We start from the raw sequence: 11,542 nt of genomic DNA on the forward strand, positions 1-11,542 counted from the left end.
TGATTCCCAGCACTAATGTATCTTACTACAGGGCTCAGAGAACTGATGTCCAGAATCTCTGTGGAAGTCAGAGGACAACCCCCAGAGATAATCAGACCTTCTACGGATACCATAGGACAACCCTGGATGGTAACCTAACCCTCTGTGGGGGCCAGACAACAACCCCCAATGGTGAGCAGACCTTCCACGACATGCAGATGACAACCCCCAGTGGGGACCAGACCAGTAATCCAGGATTGATGATGTCCCTTGACAGTAGCCAGATGCCCTATGATGACAGAAGCTTATACCATTCAAACTCACACTTGGACCCAGGACAGCCCTCAGCAAGCTCTTCAAGCTTTCCTGTGCTACCAGGAAATCTCCCAGAGAGGAAGAAGGACCTCAGGACCCAGAACCAAAAGAAAAGGAAGGCCCACATCTGCCCTAAATGTGAAAAGTCTTTTAAAAATTCAACCTACCTCAAATGCCATGAACTCAGTCACACTGGTGAGTGGGGATCTGTCTTTTCGTGGTGGTTGGGAGGAAAGTGGCTACACATCTGCCTTTATAAAGTTTGACACTCATTTGAGATTATTGCCACTTCCTGGAGCTCTGCCGCTCCAGAAATCTTTTGGGAAGGGTAGCAAGTTTGAAGGTGGATTGAGAGGTTTTATTGATAATCCTGGCTGTAGGGGTAGTGTCTCCTGTGCTCCAGCCCTCTGTGGTGACCTTTGCACTGCATGATGGGATAAGTGGCATATCAATTTGTTCCCTTGTGGAGGTTTCTGCCTCCTTTCCAGAGATGAGTGCTTGTCATGCCGTCTCACTGGTCATGAACAGCCAGGTCCAAGAAATCCTACCACCTGAGTCTCCAGGGACAGAGGACTATTGACCATGTTTATTTCAGACTCTGCTTTCCCTCTTTGGGGACTCTCTTCTAGGACCATCTTCCTTGTCACTCACTCCTTCATTGGCTTTCTTGTTCATCCCTTCCTTGCCTCCTCTTTTCCTGTTTTAGTCTTTCTTCCTATCCTTGAAGTTCTCCTTTACCCTCCAACTCTTCTTCCTACCCAGCTTGTCCTTTTACTTCTGGTCCTCCCTGTCCATCTTGTTTAACTTGTGCTCTGACACTCTGGACTCTGGGCCCATCTTCACCTGACTGTAATGAGCATCTCTTTGTCTCCGATACAGGGAAAAAGCCCTACAAATGCAAATTCCCGAAATGCACATGGGCATTCAAGCGCTCAGATGAGCTCTCCCGCCACATGAGGAAGCACACTAGACAATTGACCTTTGAGTGTGAATTCTGCCCCAACGCCTACACACGAAAGGACAACTTAAAGTCGCATCAAAAACGATGCCACCAGCCGGGTGGTGGTAGCACATGCCTTTAATCATAGCACTTGGGAGGTGGATTTCGGAGTTGGAGGCCAGCCTGGTCTACAGAGTGAGTTCCAGAACAGCCAGGGCTACACAGAGAAACCCTGTCTTGAAAAACCAAAAAACAAACAAACAAACAAAAATTCCAGGAGAGGGAAACTCACTTGAAGTGTAAATAAAGAATATATTGAATAAAATAATAATGATAATAATAATAATATTAATTGACTACTTTAAATGATTTTCAAAAGTTTTAGGAGATGTTTATTGGCTAAGACCTTACCTTAAGCTTACCAGAGGAGAACTTAAACCTCTGATATTCTCAAGGGGGATGCAAATCCTAATTCCCCTTGACAATTAACTGATGAGGGATGAATAGCTTTGAAGAAAGAAGAGGAAGCTGTTAGCCAACAACAGATCTGTTATATAGACTGTGATCAACTGTTGTCTGATCACTTCATTGCTAATTTCTCATGTGCCCATAGCAGTTCTTTGGCAAAAGAGACCATTAGCGTGGAATCATCTTTGTCAGTATCCGAGTAAATATTTACTACCCTATTATGAAGATGTTGCTGGGTTAATAGAGAATTGTAAGAAAGAATCCCAGACGTATATTGGGAAAGAAACTGCTGAAATATTTTATTCCTTACTCCAAACAGCAATTAAATTGTTTATTGCACAATACTGATATTTGGCCTATCGCATGTACAAATTTCATAGGCAAAATTGATAATCATTATCCAAAAGACAAGTTGTTACAGTTTTCCTCTATGCATGATTTTATGTTTTCTGTAAATTTATGTATGCACTCCATAGAAAATCTTCTTACTGTATTTATTGACGCCTCATCTAATGGGAAGGGAGCATGTGAGATTGGATCACATATTCACTCTCTTGGAGTTTCCCCCAACTTCAGGACAAATAAGTGAACTATCTGCCAGAGACACTGTTTTGGAAATGTTCAAAAATCAAGTTTTTAATTTATATACTGATAGCCAATATATATCTCATGGTTTATGATTGCTTGAAATTTCCTATTTTAGATACTTCTAATTCTCAAATTTTGTAATTATGCAAATACAACTCACTCTAAGAGAAGGTACTATTTCTTAACATTATAGGTCATTTAAGAGCTCAAACTGTATTGCCGGGTGCCCTTGGGGCAATGCCACTGCAGATTTCTGTATGAGGCAGATTATAGGCCATACACAGGAACAATTAGCCAAACAATCTCATTCTCTACATCACCAAAATAGAAATAACTTGAGACAACAATTTAGTTTGTTTTTCCAGCAGGACATGGGCTGGACCTGTTGCACCCCCAGCACAGATGTGGCACCTGTGTAGCATAGATTTCACGGGGTCCCCAACAAATGGAGTGAGGGTTATTCCCAGTCTTACAGAGTGTGACAGGAATCCTTGGGATGGGGAGATCTCAGTGTCTTTTCCCCGGCTTGGCCACTGAGGCTTGCTATGCTCTCTCCAGTTAGTTTACGAGCAGCACAAATTATTTTTCTCTCTTTAAAGGTCTGTGTGCAGTCCAGTGTGTGGTCTCTTTTACTCATTTATTTGAAGTACTTTGAAAGTATTTTCCACTCAGGACCCTAAAGAGAGGGGCAGACCATAGATGCCTGGGACTACAGTTGTCCCGAGAAACATTTGAGGATCTTGGCCAACTCTCTCTCAATATAGAATCACCACAATTACACCGATGACACTTTTGAAGTCCTGGCTGTCCTAGAACTCACTTCGTAAACCAGGTCTGCATTGAACTCAAGAGACCTGCCTGCATCTGCTTCCTAATACCCAAACACAATGGCATTTTTAATGCCATGTTGTGAATATTTTTTAAAAAATGAACATCTATACAATCCCAGTGCCCAGGACCATGCAATCAGGAGTGGAGATGGCCACCCAGAACACCATCCTGGGATTCCTTCCACACAGTGAGAGGAGGCCAAAACACAGTACAATGTAAAATGGAAAGATATATTGTCCAATCAATGGCTTGTCCAAGATCCCATCATAACGAGATCGAGGGGAGCTGTTTGTGTTTTCCCGCAGGACAAGAACGATCCCATTTGTGTGCTGGAGCCACTGACGAGGAAAGTGAACCTCCAAGAGAGTGGAGAAGATGCTGAGACTTCAGTACTCAGGGATATTGATCCTGATACTTCGTCTCCCCCTAGGGATGACAGAGAAGCTCACACTTTGGGCCATAGCAAAAACCTGGCCCATACCACTCCCTGTCCAAAGCCTTTTCCTGGGTCAAGGAGTGGGCAGGGATGTTAGCCATGGCCGCCCTTATGTGCTTAGCAGCCTTTATTTGTTTATGGTGCTTCTGTCATGTCAGACAAGAACAAATTGCACATAAAGCCATGGTCTACCAAGCACCCGTAGCCATGGACTCTAATGAGGATGTTTCTATCTGGCTTGCCTCCCTAAAAAATTGATAGCCTTCGCCCCAGGGTATGCCTCAAACCAACTAACTTCCAACGACACCCCAAGACAGGCAACTTCTCAACACTTGGACCAACCTAGGACATGGGGCCTGCTGGGCGAGAGGGTAACCCTTTGACGGGTAAGACCAAGTGGGGACTGAGATGACCTAAGACAGGGGTCGTTGGTTACCACCTTCCAGGCAACTGGATTAGCCCCTGCAAGGGACAGCATCAATAAAATAAAACAGGGGGAGATGTGGGAAGCCACTTTATCCAGCGCCGTTGCAAGACAGCGCTTTCAGGAAAATTTTAGTCCTGGTAAACAACTCTGGTGCATGTGCACCACAACAACACAGTGACTCAGCACTGGTATGGTAATGAGGTGCACCTTAGTTCTCCTATCACAATGCAACACGCCCCTAAGCACGGGCTGCTGGGCTATATAAGGGCAGCAAAAGACAGGCTCGGTGCCCTGTGTTGGAGAAGAAAAGCAAGGTCCTGAATAAAACACAGCAGAGAAGAACCTGGTCCTGTCCCGTCTTTCCTTGCGGGACGAGGTCGGGCACAACATATGTGGTGAATATAAGAGTCATGGGAGGCAGAGGGATGGAGGAAACGTGGTTGGGTGGGGAGTGAAAGGGGAGGGTCAGGTGGGGAGAGACAGGAGAGAGGGCCTAAGGCCCATGAGAAAGAAGTGACAGAAGAGAACCTGGGCTGGGCAGGAGAGGGAATTGATGCCAGTCAATACAGCCGAGATAGAACAGATATGTCCTTCTGTCCAAAGGGCACTTGAGACAACTTTTCTCCTTTAGAGAAATATTAAAGTCATCCACTAAAAGGATTTACTTTATCACCCAGTCAGTCCTAGGTATTAGGAAAAAGTCATAAAAATTAAAAAAAATTAAGGGTCTAGTAGGTCCTAGCTACTGCAGGTTGCTTAAAGGATGTTTAACAACACAGAGCAGCTTGGGAGACAAGAACTTGTCCATAAACTGAAAACCACACCCACCTTCTCATTATGAGACATATGGCCAATTGCAGATACCCAGCAACATTCAGTTGCCTTGCCCTCTGTGAAAAGAATATGCACCTCCTAGCTGAGAGTTCTGCCTTCAATCACAAGAGACAGTTGGTCTGTGTCTCAGACAGACAACAAAGATTCCCAGGGGTGAGCACAAACCAACCTGTAAGGAATAGCCCAACACCAAGCTCTCATAATGGTTGAACTAACCAGTTCAGCTAAAGCCATCCATATTAAACATACCCAGTGACCCTGGAAACAAAGAGAGACTGTAGTCTCTAGTGCCTGGATGAAGAGGCAGGTGTCCTTGTCAGTCATGCAGGAATATGCCTTCCTGCCTAGGAAGGAACCTGGCCACTGATACTCAGGACTCCTGCTCTTCAAGACAAACAGAGGGCATGGTCTTGAACCTGAAGAATGAATTCCTCAGGCTCATGCTGGGAAAGTGAGTCAGCCTGTCTTTGCTTTTAAGTGGACAGATACAAATGGAAGTTCAAGTGGGCAACATATGTGGGCCAGGTTGCCCCAAAGATTTAAACATACTCTGCAGCCCTGTTGGATGAAACACTGAGGGCTGAATTCCTGTCCTTGCCTCAGAGATTTCCTGGGAAAACAGATTGTAATGGGGCCACTGCTGGGCTGCTGCCAGACTTACAGACCTTGGCATCTGAGCTCAACCTAGAAAGGCCACCCTTGTACCTCAGAAGCTCCCTGTCCTGGAGAGCAGCCGAGGAAAGCAAGAGGAGCCTCTCTCAGAGGAGAACTGCTGCCCCTCTTCAGGTCCAATTCCTAACACTAAGAGACAGACAGGATTGAGAGGACCAAGTGATGGCTAGTATCTTAGTCAGGGCTTCCATTCCCACACAAACATCCTGTCCAAAAGGCAAGCTGGGGAGGAAAGGGTTTATTCAGCTTACATATTCACATTGCTGTTCTTCAACAAAGCAAGTCAGGACTGGAACTCAAGCAGATCAGGAGACAGGAGCTGATGAGGATGCCATGGATGGATGTTATTTTCTGGCTTACTTCCCCTGCCTATCTCAGCTTGCTTTCTGATAAAACCCAGGACTACCAGCCCAGGGATGGCACCACCCACAATGGACCCTCCTCTTTAATCATTAATTGAGAAAATGTCTTACAGCTTGATCTTATGGAGGTATTTCCTCAAGAGAGGCTCCTTTTTCTTGGATAACTCCAGCTTGTGTCAAGTGGACACAAAACCGGCCAGCACAGCTAGGCACTGCTGCTTCTGCACAACAGAGCTTGTGGAAATAGCAAAGCCTCTGTACCAGCACAAAGGGGGACACTGAGCTGCTGATCTGGACTGAGACTTAAAGAAAAGACATTTGAAGCTTTCAAAACAGCTCTGACTTGGGCTCTAGCCCCATCAGTTCCAGATGTTTCAAAATCTTTTCAACTGCATGTCCATGAAACAAGACAGGGAAGAGATATATCCCAAACTTTGGGGCCATGGAAAATACCAGTGATAGACCTGTCCAAATGCTTAGACCATGTAGCCACAGACATGTCCACCTGTCTAAGAGCAGTGACTGCTTCTGTTAGTCTACTGGACAAAAAGACAAAAAACCAGGCAACTCTGAGTCAGGAACTTATGCTCACAATACCCTATGGCATGGTTGAGTCTCTCTCCTAGACCACCAGAACCTGCCTGTTCACTGCCTATGTGACCCAAGAGCAGGCCCCCTTCCTGGGCCACCCAAGAAACTGGTTTGAAAATCCCAGTCACCAATTCTGCTAAACCCTTGCCAGAGGAACAATCTCAGGTGTTCATCTGACAGTGTCACAAGAAAAAAGAAACGCAGACAAAAAAGTAAAAAAGGAAGAAAAAAAAAGGTGAAACCCAGTTTGTAGAAGTTTGATTTGGCTTCATGCCAGGTACTTCAGCAAGAAGGACAGCATTGATCAATCTGACCCAGGTTCTCAGATGAGGAAAGGAAAGGCTATCACTGTATTCAGGAACAGATTTTATATATTTACTACCACACGTGTCCATGGTATGAGGCTTAGAAAAAGACAGTTTCTCAACTACTAGGGGAAAGGACATGACAAAAAACAAAAAACAAAACAACAACAACAACAAAAAACCCCAATCTCGTCACTCCAAGAGCCTTTTTGCCTTCCCCTCCAAATTGCTGTCCTCCATTCCTGGACCACTGACCTGGCTGGCAGTATGCTATTGACTCTAAGACTGGTGGGGCTGAGTGATAACTAATGACATACTCCTATCTGCTGATACATAAGACTCCATGGTAAAGAAGAAATGCTCTGGGCAACGGTGGTACACTCCTTTAATCCCAGCAATTGGGAGGCAGAGGCAGGCAGATTTCTAGTTCAAGGCCAGCCTGGTCTACAGAGTGAGTTCCACAACAGCCAGGATTACACAGAGAAACCCTGTCTCGAGGAATAAGAAGAAGAGGAAGGCTACGTATCCATCAAACTTTCTCAGTGGCTCAGACTAAGTATGTATTCTTAGAGTGGATGCCCAGTGTGAGATGGCTCAGCCATACCCCAGGTTACTGCTCCAACAAATCCAAAACAGAGAGCCCGTACCCAGGACAGGGTCCAAATGACAGCCCAAGACACTGGCAAACCCAGGGGAAAACTGTCCTCATCGAGATCAGCCTACCTGGGAAGGCTGAATGGACTTGCTGGTTTTTTAGAGATGTGTTCTCCAGGTGGGTAGCAGATTTCTGCACCTAGACTGAAACTGCTCAAATTGTAATTTCAAAGCTCCTCCTGATTTAGCTCCCCCTAGCAATGGAGTCCAGCAATGGCCTAGGTTTCAGAGGCAAAACCTCTCAATTAGTAGCTAAATATTTAGATATAAATTGAAAACTTCCTTATGTGTAAAAAGTTCTGCGAAGGTAGAAAAACAAAACTCTAACAAAGCTGTCAAAGAGGCCAGCAAAGAGCCTGGATAGACCACCTTCCTTGCCTTGCTTGGGGTGTACTCAGCCCCACTTAGGGAGGGATTTACCCCATGAGATTGTGTTAGGAAGACTTCTCTCATTGCTCCCCAGGATCAGAGAGCAGCAGTAGGCAGAACTCTAACCATTCCTTCCTCAAGTCCCTCCAGGCCCTCCAGTCCTCCATAAAGGCTTCTCACCAGGCTTTCCAGGAGACCCAGGGGACCTCCAGTTCTGCCACATTTCACTTTCTTGGAACCCAAAGATATCATCTGGGTCAAAATGATGGTCTGAGGGGGACAAGGACAACCTAGAAAGGACTGTCCGGTGACTCTCTCCACTCTGATGGCAGTGAAGGTAGCTGACCTTTGCCCTGGATCCACCACCCCCAGGCCTGAAAGTGGAATTCCACAAATGCTGCCTCCCAAAGGACTATCTCCCAGATTGCAGGCCTGTGGGAAGTAAGGTTTCATTGTGTGCTGGGCCTTCTACTGCCTGTCCCTGTACCTCCTCCTGAGTCTTGTGCTTTTTCCTATGGGGTTGAGTATGGTCTAACACCCACCACCCTTAGGCCTGGACTTCGAAACTGAGGAACATGTTAGCTCCTGTGAATACAGACTAGCAACCCACATTCATCTAGAGTTCTACTAGTCTAGATGTTTCAAGTGTCTGGGTGTCCTGGAGAAATATAAACATTTACCATGACATATAAATATGTCATTTACAATTTTATGCAAGTCCAGTTGCAGGGACCCCTGTTGCCTGGAACAGGGGGATTCCCACTGCAAAAATTAGGGTTGTAATACTGAGGCTTCCTGAAAAATTCCTTCAGAACGATTCTGGGTTTTGGAAAACAGGAAACCTGGGGCATCAGACTCTACTTCTCATGAAGGGTCTCTGGAAATAAGAGTTCATCTTTCCGGGCAGGAATCTGCCAGGTTGACTGATTATGCTTAGACACCGGACCCAATTACTAAACAAGGATAGGAACTAATGTGAGTGTCAGTCAGCCCAGTGACTGACACAATATTGTCTCTGTGGGATGTTGGCTCACTATCCTCTGTCTGAATCTTCCCTATTGAATAGCTTCCACAGGAATTTACATGGGAAGGATCTAGTCTCAGAAAGTACAGGTGGTGGTGGGTGGTGGTGGTGATAGTGACCTTCCTGTTCAACAGAAACACTCAAGGGACAGGCAGCCACCTGCGATCTTCCTGCTGAAGTTGAGTACTAGGATTTGGTACTGAACTCATTTCTCCCCAATAATCCACACAAAACTGAAGTTAAAATGCATTTAATTTGCCATTTGTTCAGACACTGCCACCAAACACATTAAAGAACTGTCTCAAGAAAATGTGACTGCATTGCAAGTATGATAACGGTCCCAAGATGCAGTCATCCTGGGATGGGCAAGGCTGGATTTTCTTATTTGTTGCTGTAGACAACAGGTTGTATTTCCTCTCTCCCACTCTCTGCCTCTCTCCCTCCTTCTCTCTCCATCTCCATCCCCCCCATATCTCTATCTCTCTCTGAGACATGGCTTCATGTAGCTCAGGGCAACCTCTAACTTCTTTTGTAGCAAAGGATGAGTTTCTGATCCTTTTGCCTTCCATACTAAGTGCTGAAAGGTTAAGCTCCACACACACCCAGCCCTGTGATCAGGATAAAACCCATGGCACACAGTCTGCTCTCTGAACTTCATCTCTGTTTGTATTTTAGTCTTTGGATGTATATTATCATGATTACTTGTGGGCTGTGGCTCTTAGGTCATTAACAAGCCACCGGGCAAGCACTGAATGATCTCCCTTTGACTAGATTAACAGTTGTTCAACTGACCTGGTACCATGATCTATGAATTCCACATTGAGAAAAATATTGGTGAGTCACAGATTAAAACAAAAAAAAAAATTCCACTCCATTCTAGAGGATCACAGGAAAAATATTCATAGCCAATGGTGTGGCAAGCTTCTCAAAATGAAAAGACAAAGCAGAAGATAAAAGGGTCAACTGAAATTAAATTTGGCCTGTGTACTTGTGTATACTGGAGTGTCTATACTGGACTGTCTATACTGGAGTCCTTACAAGAGAGACCACAGGGAGTAATTAGAGAAGTCTGGGGAAATCAGTGTAGCAACTGGTAAGAAAGGGAAGTTCTAGTAAAGGACGCCATTCACGATCAGGATCACCAAAATTAAACTCAGTGGGTTCAAAAAATGTGTGAGAGGCTCAGTCAGACAAATCAGCATTTCCTTGTGAGGGGGGACACACAATGGGGTTGTTGCACATATGGAGAGAGAGGCAGAATTGGGACAGATTTTTTTGAAGCCCCTGTAAGCCCAACTAGGAGTTTGCCCTTGCAGCATAAACCTGTGTCCTAGGCATCTACAGGGGGCCAGCTACTCAAGTCGCCTGCTGCAAGGCAAATGCCACACAGAGTCAAGCTGGCTGGTCTCTAGACCAGCAGTTCTCAACCTGGTGGGTTGTGACCCCTGCGGACAGATGATCTCAAATGACCCATTCACACAGGTGGAATATCAACAACCCTGCACATCAGACATTGACATTACAATTCATAAGGTTAGCAAAATTTCATGTATGAAGAAGTAACAACAATGATTTTATGGTTGTGGGTAGGGTCTCCATGGCATGAGGAACCGTGATAAGGGTGGCAGCCTTGGGACAGAGGACCTGGTGCCCAGCTTCCCTGCCTGTCCCATCTCTTAATCTCTTAAAGCTACTTAACACCACATTGCAGGTGGCCCTTAGCCTGCAGAGATCTGCAATGTGCCCTCTAGGGGATCTGTCCTGCTAAACATTCCATTAGACTCTGCCTCCTAGAGCAGGTTTCTCAGGCAGCCTCACCCCTCAAGGGCACAGCCTGCTACCTTAGACTATCAGCAGTGGTTATCTTAACACAAGATAAGCTCTTCTGCAGACATCAGTCTTCTTCTGGACTCCTCCACATCCACCCCAGGAGGAGATCAGTGGGTTCACGAGGTACAAACCAGGACATGGAGTCTACCTGCTGCCTGTGCTCTTGCCTAGTTAGTACCTGGGCTACAGATGAGTGTAGCCAGGACAAACTGCCTGCAGGCAAGGATTCCCTTACAGTGAAGATCTGCAGATGTGGCTGCCTGCTGACTCGGGTGCATCTTCCCATCCTCCCAGTCCTCTCAGCTCCAGAGGGAAGGTTAACAACCTTTGCCCCAGGCATTCTCAGGAACTCCAGATTCTCAGCCAGGAGGATGGATAATCCAAGGCTTCTATGGACTCCTAAGTGGGCTGAAGATCAGGCCAGGGAGGAAAGTTGTTTCTTTCATTTTATTGCAGATTTTTTGCCAAGTGAAACTGTACCCATCACATGCCCCTCCTCTATACCCAATCACCACCTTCCTCCAACAAGGCGTGCATAGCCCCTTTCAGCTAAAAGTTTCCAAACATCATTCCACTGATATCAGTGTCCTTGGGTCCAATCATCTCTGAACTGTGCCACCATTTAGAGAGGAAGCCTTTGACTTTTGAGTCCTTGGAGATTTATTACTCACCGGGAGAATGAAGTGTACCTGGACGCACATCCACTCCTTCAAAAACTTGACAACACTCCCCCACACTACAGTGAGTATGGGTTCTGATTTAGATATGCGCCGTTCTTTTCCTCCTGTCCACGCCTCTCCAGGCTCCACTGCCCCAGGCCTGCTAAGAGCATTTTACACTTATGCTCAAGAATAATGTTCATTGAAATGCAAACACTGTTATATAAATATAGAATCCTATTAGTTATAGGATTGTTT

This window comes from Apodemus sylvaticus, chromosome 3, assembly GCF_947179515.1.
Source record: "Apodemus sylvaticus chromosome 3, mApoSyl1.1, whole genome shotgun sequence".
Classification (NCBI taxonomy): domain Eukaryota; kingdom Metazoa; phylum Chordata; class Mammalia; order Rodentia; family Muridae; genus Apodemus; species Apodemus sylvaticus.